A 15,104-nucleotide genomic window follows, 5' to 3' on the forward strand; every position below is an offset into this window, starting at 1 on the left:
TACAATATTCATATGTCGTGTATGAACGATTGTCACCTAGCACCACCATGATTCAAAACATTCTCCTGATAATATTTGCAGATACCAGTTGAACCCACAAACGATCTTCTCTTACAAAGAAAACACCTTCAACACGAATCATAGTCACATCAAGAAAGCTTGTCGATTCTTTCTTGATGTCATCCCATTCTTTGTTCGACCTTGATTTACTCATCATCTTTATGAACTATATCCTTCACTACGAACCAAGACTTTCCCTTCTTTGAAACCTCTTCTTCAAATTACCGAATCACTGCCATCTTTATCCACGCTCACCGCACCACTTGTCGGGAAACCGAGGTTACGTTCTTCTCGAACCGGCATGTTTCCATAGAAGTTAATTCCATGAAACATCCTACTTAGATAACTTAGCTCGAATCCGTCTCTTACATCTTTAGATTAGCATGATCGAATAATACTAACACGAATATATAATAAATACGATAATAGACAATCACACACGACACAAAGATTACGTGGTTCACCTTTGTAGGCTACATCCACGGACAAAACCACCCCGAGAATATTCATTATCATAACAAGTTATTACATCGGCACACATCATATAATCAACTAGTTATATAACCCACTAGCGCTAAACGTTAGAAACAACAAGACATATTACGAAGAGTTTACCTCTTCCTTTGTTCTTCTTCTTCCATAAACCTCCACCCCCATGGTTGATTCGACTTTAGACAAGAACATGAAGAACATCATGAATTCTAGCTTCTCCCATACGAACCCTATAAACCCTAGATTTCTCTCATACCCGTTCTCACTAAGAGTCACTCTTCTCACAAAAATTTTGCACCATCACCAACCATCGTAGGACACAACGGCTGTGACCATAAACCACTCTCGTTAAGAGAGGATTCTACAAGAGAATTAACCAAGAGAATGATCTCTCTTAACCATATAATCCCTCTTATATAGTAGTTACATCCTTGCTCCTCAAGTCTTAGAAAACTCCTAAAAATAGTCTAACACCTTAATTAGGAAACCCTAAACTTGGAAACACTCCTCCAAACCGTCATACAAGTTTCCTAATCCAAGTAAACCTTGTAGACATTCCAAACCCGAAACTTCCCTTTAGCCACGGTTTTGACAGCATTAGATCACTATTTTCTACTGCAAAACTGTTACCTAAAGTCTATTTCAGCCATATATAGTTTTGTATACGGAACAAAACCCCAACAAGGGGAACCGATCCTATGGACATGTGCAACACTTTTTTAGGCAAAGGGGAACCGATCCTATGGACATGCAACACATACAAGTTAGATACCATATATATGTGGGGAACCGATCCTAGTACCTAGTCAACCGAATTATGGAAAGCTAGTGTGACTATGCACATTACTCACATGGAGGTAGAACCGAAACTTGTTTTGGTAGAACCGTTAAACCCATGATTTGTGATTGAGTGTTCTTGATCAATCACATAGTTCTTGAAAGTCAGATGAACCAATTCTAAACTTGTTTGGAAGTGTGGCAAATTGGTTTCGAGAAAGAAAGTATGAAAAAGGACTTACAAAGTAAGGATGTCGACATACTTTGAACATGTACAATAATGCTTATCTTTAATTGTTCAAAGTTATTCCTTAATAGCTAAAGGAAGAAAATCCCAGGATCGAAACATAAATAAGTTAAGAATCTTTTATTTAAGATTTTTAATTTTATTTTAGGAAAATGGGAATTAGTAATATGCATTTACTAGTTGAAGATTTTCCAAAGAGATTTTCGGTCATTATTTTGGACAGAGCATTTCCAGGAACTATGGAAACCGAATTTGGAATATATTGCATATCTTGAGAATATTTTCGGTTTTGGAAATTCCTTGGTGTCCAAACTTCCTTGTCTATAAATACTTAAAGTTTGCATTTCTATCAAACTAATCCTTCGTGACAAAAAAACTTCGTCGGTTGTGTTGTTACTGGTGTAGCCGCCTATTCGGAGAGGAGAGTAACCTAATTAGGCGAAATCTCTTATGGCCGCTCAGTTTAAATTCTTCTTTGGGATTGAGAATCTCTATTAGTACCGTTGGTGGGAAACTAGAGAATTGCGATTTATCTTTTGTTTTCGATTGATTTGATTGACTAACGATGGTTGAACTTTGATTTCACCTTGTTTGTTTATGCTTGAGAATCTTCTTTTCTGATATAAGATTCACTCAAACTAGATCGAAGTGTCGACAGGGATCTTTAGACTGTTTGTAGATCTAAAGACGTCTTGTGATAATCCATTGTTAACAGACTCCGTTCTGTGCGTGATTGCTCACAAGAGATTCAAGTAGTTGTGTGCAGGTGTTTATTGAAGATCTAAGAAGATTTGAAGACAAAGAAGATACTGAAGATTTCTAATTTGGGGTTCATAATCTTTGGTGTGCACAATACTTGTTTAGGTATAGAGGATCCAACTATAATCGGTTTATCCTTGTGATAGATTAGATTGATTAGTTGTGCAGATCGGCATTAATACAATTCTTTGTGATTAAAAGTATTAATTGCAAAATCTTAACAATTATTTCGGTAGTTGAGAATAAGATAGATCTAAGAACCTGACGAAGGAGTTTATATGAGATGAACATAAGTGCCTTTGTCGAACTCATATCACTTGGTTGAAGAGAGTTGCTACCAAACAGATTTGTTGTTCCTTTACTGTTTGGAACAAGAACTAAAGGAATTGTTCCAAGTACGTGACTTATTCATAAGTTGGAGGCGTGGGATTACAGACGGAACTAGGTGAACTATAGGTTTAGCTGCTTGGTCTCAACTATACGAAGTTGGTTTATTTTTTATAGCGGCTTAATCCTGAGAGTATTTAATTCTGGACAAGGTCCCGCGGTTTTTCTGCATTTGCGGTTTCCACGTTATCAAAATCTTGCTGTGTCATTTACTTTTATTTTCCGCAATTATAATTGTTTGTTATTATAGTTTAAATTAAATTACACAAACGTTCATTCCTATTTACTTGATAAGTAATCCTATTGTGTTTGGTTAAGTCCAAACCTTTTATCAAGTAAACATACTTCGTTGTTGTATTGTCTCGATCTCATATCCATAGACGATTACACGAAGTGTGAACCGATTAGTTGCATTGTCTCGACTCAGTCTATAGAAAATCACTTTCGGAGAAAGGACTTATAGGTAGGAAAAGTTTACGCTTAAGGTATATTTGGGTACCCTCGCCTTTTCAATTGGTATCAGAGCAGGCAAACACGAAAAGATCTAACAATCGGTGTTTGGTGAGATCCAACGTATAAGAATTGAATCCAATGGTTGATTCAGTTAACGTGTCACAAGGTTTGAGGAAAACTCGTCCAGGATTTAACTTCAGAAAATGCTTAGAAGGAATGTCTTCTATAATCTCTACTTTCTCTTCCGAAAATATGTCTGTATGTTCTCAAGAAGAGGTTAAGTTAAGTCTTGTACTCACAATCAATGAGTCTGACTCTGAATCACATGATGATAAAAAAGATGTTGACTATGTGAACATAAAAACATCTCAACTATTATCCTGAGCATACACCTGCATATAGATTTATGGTTGTGAATTCTGATGTTTCTGAAATTGGTGTAAATACTATTATGGAGTCTACGGATGCTGTGTTTTTTTAAAATGTTTTTCCTTTCAAATCTGACTCTCATAAGAGAGGTGTTGATCCCCTAGACGTTCCTTCAACTAGTCAGACTTTAACTTTAGAGGAAGATGAAGTAGAATTTGATCTTAGGAGGAGTAAAAGGGATAGAACCAAAAACCTCTTTTGCACCTGACTTCATAACACTAGCAGAGTCTGATCCTCAGACTTATAGAGAAGCCATGACTTCTTCTGAAGCTCCGTGGTGGAAAGAGTCTTCTATTAGTGAAATGGAATCCATCAAAGAAAATAATACATGGGAGATAGTAGATTTACCTCCAGGGTGTAAGGCCATAGGATGTAAATGGATCTTCAGGAGGAAACGTAACATAGATGGAACTATTCAAAAATACAAGGCTAGGTTAGTAGTCAAAGGCTACAAACAAAAGGAAGGTGTAGATTTCTTTGATACTTACTCACCCGTTACGAGAATTACTTCCATTAGGATGTTAATTGCTATAGCCGCGGTTCATAACCTAGAAATACATCAAATGGATGTAAAGACAGCTTTTCTACATGGTGAATTAGATGAAGAAATTTACATGGAACAACCTGAGGGCTTTGTAGTGAAAGGTTGTGAAAACAAAGTTTGTAAACTGAAAAAATATTTGTATGGATTGAAACAAGCACCTAAACAATGGCATGAAAAATTTGATCATGTAATGTTTTCTAGTGGTTTTAGAATCAATGAATCTGACAAGTGTGTATGTACTAAGCTTGTAAATGATTCCTGTGTGATTGTGTGCTTGTATGTTGATGATATGCTTATACTTGGTACAAACATGGATGTAATTAATTCCACTAAGAACATGTTGTATGAGAACTTTGACATGAAAGACTTAGGCCCTGCAGATGTAATCTTAGGGATGAAAATTAGAAGAAATTCTAACGGTTATAGTCTTAGTCAATCTCACTATGTTGAATCTGTGCTTAGAAAATTCAATCATTTTAATTGTAAACCTGCTTATACTCCGTATGATCCTTGTTGTAAACTCAAAAAGAACAGAGGTAATGGAGTATCACAACTTGAATACTCACGAGTTATAGGAAGTCTGATGTATTTGATGAACTGTACTAGGCCAGACATTGCTTATGTTGTGAGTAGGTTAAGTAGGTATACTTGTAATCCATGGCAGGAACACTGAGATGTACTTTTTAGAGTGTTGAGGTATTTGAAATACACGTTGACCTTTTGTTTGAATTATGAAAGGTATCCTGCCGTCCTTGAGGGATTTTGTGATGCAAACTGGATATCAGACTCAGAGGAGTCTAAGTCTACGAGTGGATATGTTTTCACTCTAGCATGTGGGGCTGTTTCTTGGAAGAGTTCCAAACAGACCTGCATAGCTCGATCCACTATGGAATCTGAGTTTGTTGCGCTAGATAAAGCAGGAGAGGAATCCGCTTGTCTAAGATGCTTTTTAGAATACATTCCTCTCTGGCATAGGCCTATGCCGGCTATATCTATACATTGTGATAATCAAGCTGCCATAGCTAAAGCTAAAAACAGCTACTATAATGGGAAGTCTATACATATAAAGAGAAGACACGATACCCTAAAACAACAAATCTCAAAAGGCGTTATTTCCATTGATTGGGTTAAGTCCAAGGAGAATATGGCGGACCCTTTGATGAAAGGTTTGTCCAAGGAGATAGTTAGTAATGCATCTAAGGGGATGGGGCTTAGGATCATTAAATAAACTTGCCATGAAGGATACTCAACCTTGCTGACTGGAGATCCCAAGATCAAGGTTTCGAATGAGAAACTAATTTGTGGCGGGTCAAGGTAAACACTATCAGAGAATTCATTCTCTGCCCCTTCCCTATGGTGTAGACGTGATAGTGTGACTGCATGTGAGGATGACTTTCTATTAAGTCTTAATGAGTTCTATAGTTTCAATTTTAGATTGAAGTGGGGTGTAGCAGTAAACACTCTTGATAGAACTCACCTATCTGAATGTGGAAGTGGGTCGCTTCCTATGAGAAAAGAGCTGATTCTCTAGAGCATTCGGAGAAACGGGATTTGTCCAGGGCCAAAAAGGACACAACGGCACGAACTCGACAACACCTAGAGAGATATCACGCGTGGTTATTATCGCGGATTACACCAAACGATGGTAGTTCAAAACATCGCGTTCATTGTCCATCAAGTAGTTCCGGCAATTTCTCACTAAGCAAAGGTTCAAGACCTCATGGACACCTCTTGCCTAAGTGGTATTTCTCGCTTTTCGTTTTCTGATTTTTTATCGGTATTTCATTCATGTAGGGGATTGTTAGAGAAAATGAATTTATACAATAGTTTGGTTTTTTGGTCTTGGTGGGATTGGAACTTAGGATCTATTGGTCACTAAGGACACTAGCTCATTTTCACTATTTTTGAATGAACCTTTAGTCCCACATAGGGAAAACTAATGATGAAACCTCTCCATAAGTATTGAATTTTTTGATATTAGAGTGGCCCTTGGGTCATTAGCACTTTTTTGCGAGGGAGAGGACTTAGGCAATGGGCTAGTTGGTGCAATCGCACATTTTCACACGCGCGCGGTGCTTCGCATCGAAGCACGCACGCCGCCGCCGTCTGTCCGTGCGTGCGGGCGGTCCGGGCTCGGGTTCGGGTGTGGGTGTGGGTGTGGGTCAAGACTTATATTTTTTGGCAAAATTTCTTTTGAATTATCTAATTAATATTTGAAACAAAATAATTCTTTGGGAAACATTATGTTTATGCATGAACATTAATTTGCATGAACGTTTTATATCAAACTTAAATTTGCATGAACGTTTTTATATCAAACTTAAATTTGCATGAACGTTTTATATCAAACATAATGACGCATGAACGTTTTGAAATCGATATTAAGTGATGCATGAACGTTTAAAACCGTTGGAAAAAATCTGAATTAATTGAAATTGTTTTAATGCGCGTTTATGAGACCTCTCTCTATTCTCCCCTATATAAAGCGATCACTTTCTCTCCTTTCGTTTTGTGTCCAGAAGAGCTACTATCCTCCTCTTTTCGTCTTCTCCCCCTGTGTATTCCTTTATTTTTCATTCCGTGCGTAATCGCTGTTGAGGTCGTAAGAGTGGGCAAGTACTGTAGTGCTAACAATGCTTGCAACGGGCAGTTTTATCCTGGATACGAACTTGACCACGGGGTATAGGCATCACTCATTCTTGAGGCGTACCAGTCAAATATCGTGTTAAGGACAGCGTGTTGAACACGTGACTCTGTCCTCTGTTTGCAGTCCAATTGAGTGTTTATTTACCTTCTAGAAATTAATCTTTTTATGCTAACATCTTTCTTGAGTGTTTTATTGTTACAGACGCAACAATCTTAACACGATATTTCTGTTTTCTGTCTGTAACAATGGGTAAGAACGATGTTGAAAGGCCTGCAAAGTTTTCTGGAAAATACTTTAAGAGGTGGCAGTCAAAAATGTTATTCTTTCTAAGTTACCATGAGTTGGATTCCTATGTTCTGAAACCTTTTGATGAATCGCTGAATGATGCTGGTCGTGAGTCTTCTTTAGATGAATGGAAGAGGAACAATTACATGTCTAAAAATCATATACTGAATTGCTTGGAGGATGCTTTGTATGATTTTTACAATGCTAAAGAAAACTTTTCTGCTTTTGATTTATGGGATGCTTTGGAGGCGAAATACCAAGCTGAAACTGCCGGAAGTAAGAAATTCTTGGTAGCTAGGCTTTATGAGTATAAAATGGTGAATGACAAATCTGTGGTTGATCAATTCCTTGAACTCCAGAAAATTATGAATGAAATTCTTGCGGAAGGTATGGTGATTGATGAAACTTTTCAAGTGTCTACTGCTATCGAGAAATTGCCTACTTCCTGGTCCGAGTACAAGAAGAAACTGAGACATGAAACTGCTGAAGTTACTATGGTTGAACTGGGTAAGAAAATTCAAGTTGAAGAATTGTTGTGCTCCAAGGACAAAAATGTATCTTCTTCAAGGGACATGTCTTACAAAACTCATATGACTGAACACAAAGGTTCCAATGCTGATAAGAACCGAAACAACTCCAAGAAACCTCCAGGCAAGAAAGGTATGTTTCAGAAACCTAAATCTAGCATTAATAAAATTAAGGGTGATTGCTATGCTTGTGGAAATCCTGGACATATGGCGGTTCACTGTAGAAACCGTAAGGACCTTAAAAAGAAAAATAATGCTAATTTGGTTGAAAACAACAAAGATGAATTTTCTGGCACAGTGTCTGAAGTAAATTTGGTAACAAATGTGAGAGACTGGTGGGTAGACTCTGGGGCTACCAAACATATCCGTGGGAACAAAGAAATGTTCACCTCCTACAATAAGGTAGGGGAAGGAGAGAAACTCTATATGGGTAACTCATCTGCAGCTGCGTTGTAGGAAAATGCAAAGTTGGGATCAAGCTCACTTCTGACAAGACTCTCACTTTGAATGAAGTTATTCATGTTCCGAACATCTGCAAAAATCTTGTTTCTTGTGCTGTTTTAGATGATAAGGGTTTTAAAATTGTAATAGAATCTGGGAAATGTGTTGTAACTAAGGGTAAGGATTATGTGGGGCAGGGTTATAAGAGTGAGGGTCTGTATAAGCTTAATGTAAACTCTGCTGTAATGAATAATAATGATTCTTCTGCTTATGTTTGTGAGTCTTTGAACGTTTGGCATGGTAGACTTGGACATGTAAATTATAAGTCAATGCTTAAACTAGCCAATGTGGGTTGCATACTAAAATTTAGTTTGGAAAAGGAACACAAATGTGAAATATGCGTAGAATCAAAGTATGCTAGAAAATCTTTTAGCAAAAATGTTCATAGAAATTCTAAACCCTTAGAATTAATCCACTCAGACCTAGTTGACATGAAATCAGTTCAAACTAGAGGTGGCAAGAAATGGTTTGTTACTTTTATAGACGACTGTACTAGGTACTGTCATATTTATTTGCTTAGAGGTAAGGATGATGCCTTAGAAGCATTTAAGAGGTATAAACTAGAAGTTGAAAACCAATTGAATACTACCATTAAAACCATTAGGTCTGACCGTGGTGGCGAGTACATAACTCCTATAGGAGAATCTGTGTAGAACATGGCATAATACACGAGGTTACCCCTCCTTATTCACCTCAGTCGAATGGAGTAGCTAAACGTAAGAACCGCACCCTTAAGGAGATGATGAATGCCATGTTAATTAGTTCAATATTACCTTCGAACTTGTGGGGGGAAGCTGTCCTCTCAGCCTGCCATATCCTGAACAGAGTACCTTTTAAAGGATCAGATAAAACTCCATACCAATTGTGGAAAGGTAGACAACCTTCTTTAGCATACTTTAAAGTGTGGGGGTGTTTGGATAAGGTTCAGATCCCTAAACCTAAAGCAACCAAGATAGGATCCAAAACTGTTGACTGTGTCTTCATAGGGTATCATGAGCATACACCTGCATATAGATTTATGGTTGTGAATTCTGATGTTTCTGAAATTGGTGTAAATACTATTATGGAGTCTAGGGATGCTGTGTTTTTTGAAAATGTTTTTCCTTTCAAATCTGACTCTCGTAAGAGAGGTGTTGATCCCCTAGACGTTCCTTCAACCATTCAGACTTTACCTTTAGAGGAAGATGAAGTAGAATTTGATCTTAGGAGGAGTAAAAGGGATAGAACCAAAAACCTCTTTTGGACCTGACTTCATAACACTAGCAGAGTCTGATCCTCATACTTATAGAGAAGCCATGACTTCTTCTGAAGCTCCGTGGTGGAAAGAGTCTTCTATTAGTGAAATGGAATCCATCAAAGAAAATAATACATGGGAGATAGTAGATTTACCTCCAGGGTGTAAGGCCATAGGATGTAAATGGATCTTCAGGAGGAAACGTAACATAGATGGAACTATTCAAAAATACAAGGCTAGGTTAGTAGTCAAAGGCTACAAACAAAAGGAAGGTGTAGATTTCTTTGATACTTACTCACCCGTTACGAGAATTACTTCCATTAGGATGTTAATTTCTATAGCCGCGGTTCATAACCTAGAAATACATCAAATGGATGTAAAGACAGCTTTTCTACATGGTGAATTAGATGAAGAAATTTACATGGAACAACCTGAGGGCTTTGTAGTGAAAGGTTGTGAAAACAAAGTTTGTAAACTGAAAAAATATTTGTATGGATTGAAACAAGCACCTAAACAATGGCATGAAAAATTTGATCATGTAATGTTTTCTAGTGGTTTTAGAATCAATGAATCTGACAAGTGTGTATATACTAAGCTTGTAAATGATGCATGTGTGATTGTATGCTTGTATGTTGATGATATGCTTATACTTGGTACAAACATGGATGTAATTAATTCCACTAAGAACATGCTGTATGAGAACTTTGACATGAAATACTTAGGCCCTGCAGATGTAATCTTAGGGATGAAAATTAGGAGAAGTTCTAACGGTTAGGCTCATTAAATAAACTTGCCATGAAGGATACTCAACCTTGCTGACTGGATATCCCAAGATCAAGGTTTCGAATGAGAAACTAATTTGTGGCGGGTCAAGGTAAACACTATCAGAGAATTCATTCTCTGCCCCTTCCCTATGGTGTAGACGTGATAGTGTGACTGCATGTGAGGATGACTTTCTATTAAGTCTTAATAAGTTCTATAGTTTCAATTTTAGATTGAAGTGAGGTGTAGCAGTAAACACTCTTTATAGAACTCACCTATCTGAATGTGGAAGTGGGTCGCTTCCTATGAGAAAAGAGCTGATTCTCTAGAGCATTCGGAGAAACGGGATTTGTCCAGGGCCAAAAAGGACACAACGGCACGAACTCGAAAGCACCTAGAGAGATATCACGCGTGGTTATTATCGCGGATTACACCAAACGATGGTAGTTCAAGACATCGCGTTCACTGTCCATCAAGTAGTTCCGGAAATTTCTCACTAAGCAAAGGTTCAAGACCTCATGGACACCTCTTGCCTAAGTGGTATTTCTCGCTTTTCGTTTTCTGATTTTTTTATCGGTATTTCATTCATGTAGGGGATTGTTAGAGAAAATGAATTTATACAATAGTTTGGTTTTTTGGTCTTGGTGGGATTGGAACTTAGGATCTATTGGTCACTAAGGACACTAGCTCATTTTCACTATTTTTGAATGAACCTTTAGTCCCACATAGGGAAAACTAATGATGAAACCTCTCCATAAGTATTGAATTTTTTGATATTAGAGTGGCCCTTGGGTCATTAACACTTTTGTGTGAGGGAGAGGACTTAGGCAATGGGCTAGTTGGTGCAATCGCACATTTTCACACGCGCGCGGTGCTTTGCACCGAAGCACGCACGCCACCGCCGTCCGTCCGTCCGTGCGGGCCGGGACGGGCTTGGGCTCGCGTTCGGGCGTGGGTGTGGGTCAAGACTTATACTTTTTGGAAAAATTTCTTTTGAATTATCGAATTAATATTTGAAACAAAATAATTCTTTGGGAAACATTATGTTTATGCATGAACATTAATTTGCATGAACGGTTTATATCAAACTTAAATTTGCATGAACGTTTTTATATCAAACTTAAATTTGCATGAACGTTTTATATCAAACATAATGACGCATGAACGTTTCCAATCGATATTAAGTGATGCATGAACGTTTAAAACCGTTGGAAAAAATCTGAATTAATTGAAATTGTTTTAATGCGTGTTTATGAGACCTCTCTCTATTCTCCCCTATATAAAGCGATCACTTTCTCTCATTTCGTTTTGTGTCCAGAAGAGCTACTATCCTCTTCTTTTCGTCTTCTCCCCCTGTGTGGTCCTTTATTTTTCATTCCGTGCGCAATCGCTGTTGAGGTCGTAAGAGTGGGCAAGTACTGTAGTGCTAACAGTGCTTGCAACGGGCAGTTTTATCCTGGATACGAACTTGACCACAGGGTATAGGCATCACTCATTCTTGAGGCGTACGGTCAAATATCGTGTTAAGGACAGCGTATTGAACACGTGACTCTGTCCTCTATTTGCAGTCCAATTGAGTGTTTATTTACCTTCCAGAAATTAATATTTTTATTCTAACATCTTTCTTGAGTGTTTTATTGTTACAGACGCAACAACAACAATAGTTCTGATGGTTGAAAACATCAACAACAATCAATGGATCTATGGGGTTCGTAGTCGATCTGAATTGGTGATGAACAGCGAAAACAGATCTTTGGGGGTTTGATTCGTTTAACTAGAAGTCGGTGCAACTTTTAAAATGATGTTGAGTGCGAGCTGGTGGTGTTTGGAGTCGAGACTCGAATCAATTTCATTTCTTCCAGCAGCAGAACAACAAATTGGGGGGTTTTGGTGTAAACTGAAATTGAGGTCAGTAAAGATGGAAGAAGATGGCAGCCGAACATGGTCTGGTGCCTAATTCGATCAATGGGTTGATGTAAACAGAAATCTCAATTGCAGGCAATGAATTCAACTGCAACATCGATGGGGTTTTTTGGTCGGAACTGCAAAAACAATGGACGAGTGTATTTGGTGTTAATGGAGATGCAATGATCTGAAATGGGGGTTCACATTCAGTACTCAATTACAGGCGGTGGTGATGGTTAATACATATGTGTGGAGGTTGATTTAGGGAAGCTTTAGTCGCGTGCAATGGGGTCTCTGCAGTTTGTGATTTCACAGCAGCAATGCGAAATGGATTTGATTTACTGCGCAACCAAGTGGAGGAGGTGCTGGAGTCAGTTTATCAAGGAAGTGGAGATTAAGAAGCACAGAAGATGGGAAACTGTGGTTGGATGGAGCGTAAGTAGATAGTTTGGGCAGAGATTAAGAAGTGGTGCTCAGGCAGATGGAATGGAGTTGGGTACTGTGGCCGGACTTTGGAGAAGGCCAGTATTTGGAAATTGGTGCTCATGATTGGACCGGGCTTTGGAGGTGCTGCTAGCGACCTTAAAGGGGATATGCCTATAAATACTCACTACACAAAATCAAAAGGTGAGAGGCTGCACACAGGGAGAAACTAGGGTTTTAGTTTTCAATATGCTTAGTTTATTTCCTTTATCAATTTATATGGTTTTTGAGAAAGCTATGATTTGCTAGACTATTGTTAGGGTGAAAGGATGAACTTGTAGGCTAGATTGTTTGTGTTCATGAGCAAGAGTTTCTTTAAATCAAAACCTTAATTTTTATGTTTGATTATCTCATTTGTTGATTGTTATTATAAATCTTTTCATGTTTTATACCAAGTATACTAAATAGGGAAGTTATAGACAATACCATTGAGACCTGATTCACATTAGATTTATGAACATTCTTCTACTTTGTATGCCAAGTATACATAGTGATTAGGGGTTCTACTTTTAGGTCGATATCAAACATATCTTACTTTTAGGTCGAGATCAAACATATCTTTCGTCGATTATTGTAAATAGTTCTTAACGACATATCTTCCACGTATTAGTCGCTGTGTGTTGCTTCTTTACATGAGTGATATCGAGACTCTCGTGATAAAACACATGTAATAACTTGCAATGGATTCCGGACCCTTAACCATTTCTCACCTTGCTTGTCACTTTAAAAGTTTTGTTTACATTCAATTTATTTGTTTGTTTCCGTAGTATAAAGTTCTGAAATTTCCACTTGAATTAATATTGATTAGGAAATTGATTGTATTAGTTAGAAGTAATTTAGAAACACTCCTCGTCGGAACGAACCACATTTGCTGTTGTCTACAATTTGGACACCGTGCACTTGCGGTAAAACAAAGTCGGTTATCCGACCCATCAACAACCCAAGATCATCGAAACTTAAAGAAATTCCTAATTTTCTTGATGATAGTAATTTCTATGATAATTTTGGCTTATTGTCAGAAAGGATTAGGGTTCCTAAGAAATCAGATAAGAAGAAATTCTCGGGTATCCGTGGAAAACTTAATCTGTCTCATTCAGATACTTAGTATCTGGGAGAAATATACTGACTCATAAAGTGCTCAAACTTAGTTTGATGAGTTCGGCGTATATTGTGAAATAGTTCAAAAACTTGCGAGAATTGTGAAAAATATTCACAAGAATGCACTTCCCTAAAATCCTTACTAAGCGAGAATATTTGATTTCCATAATCAATGAACAAGTTTTTAGTAACTATTGATATATAAGTTTCGGTATTGTACGAGTGTTTCGGTCTTCTGTCTGAAACCAGGAGTCATGGACAAATCAGATTATTATGCAAAGCTTTCTTCAATAGTTTCAGAAAGGTATGCTGAAAAAATGGCTAGTGACTCTTTTGGTCATAAATTTACTCTCCAAAGATTAAACGAGGAGGAACCTAACTTCCACAAGATTGAAGAATTAGTCTTCAATCAAGGATCGCTTCAGGGAATTCAGAGAGTTATCCTATCAAGCGCAAAAGAACTCAAGACTATGAAAGGTACTGAGTTAAAGAAAAATAGACATCAATTTTTGATTTCTTTCAATGATTGTATTAGGTCTATTATGAATAAAACTATCTTATTATGAATAAAATTATTTGATTTATAATTTTTCTTATGATAGTTTTTGATTTACATAGCCTATCCTTGAATGCTTTATATTATTGCTATGTATGTTTATGGGATGTTTAATTTCGGTTTTATTACCTTGATATTCAATCTCATATGTTGTGAACCCTTATGGTTTGGGTGACTTTTTGATTTAGCAGGATTAAGTTCTAGCCCATGTTGGTAGGCTTTATCAAAGGATCATGAAGGGTTCTGATAGAAACAATATGTGAAAAAATCACAATATGTTGAATCGGTTTTGGTTTAGCATAAAAGCATATGTGTTTCGGCGGTTTTCAACTTTTGCTTGCAATTGTTAAAACCGGTTTTCAACCTTTCTCTGGTAAAGGTTGGTTGTTATTATTCTTTTGTTTTGCATAAGGATGACAACATAATGATATATAGATACCAATTCTCTCTGGAAGAAGATGCAAACATATTGGAGAAGTGGATGCGAAATTTAAGGTAACAATCTTGTTAGTTAATTGTTTTCCTGTTTAAGAAAAGCCTGATTTTATTTCATATATTTATTGCTTTTTCTTAACAAAATTTCGGTACAATTGATGTTTTATTTCATTATTTGTGTATGGATGTGTGTGTGATTCAATTGTTTCCGGTTAAGAAAAACTATTGTTATCTTGCTTTATTGTGTGGTATCAATTATTTAGGCTTACAAAATTTCGGTGTAATTGCGGTGCTTTAATGTCTATGTTGTTTCAATTGCTTCCGGTTGAGGTGAATAATTATGCAAGTTGATTTGTTTGGTTTGTATGAATTATTTATGGCTTAACGAAAGAAAAGGTTTACGGGATGAGTTGTTTAGTCTAATTCGATTCCGGATAAGAGAAACTAAGTTAATTCTGATCTTAGTTAGACTTATCAAAGTGGAGGTTTCGGTTATTCAAGTCTAATCAAATGCCTTAACAAG

The sequence above is a fragment of the Papaver somniferum genome, chromosome 8 (assembly GCF_003573695.1).
Source record: "Papaver somniferum cultivar HN1 chromosome 8, ASM357369v1, whole genome shotgun sequence".
In the NCBI taxonomy this organism is placed as follows: Eukaryota; Viridiplantae; Streptophyta; class Magnoliopsida; order Ranunculales; family Papaveraceae; genus Papaver; species Papaver somniferum.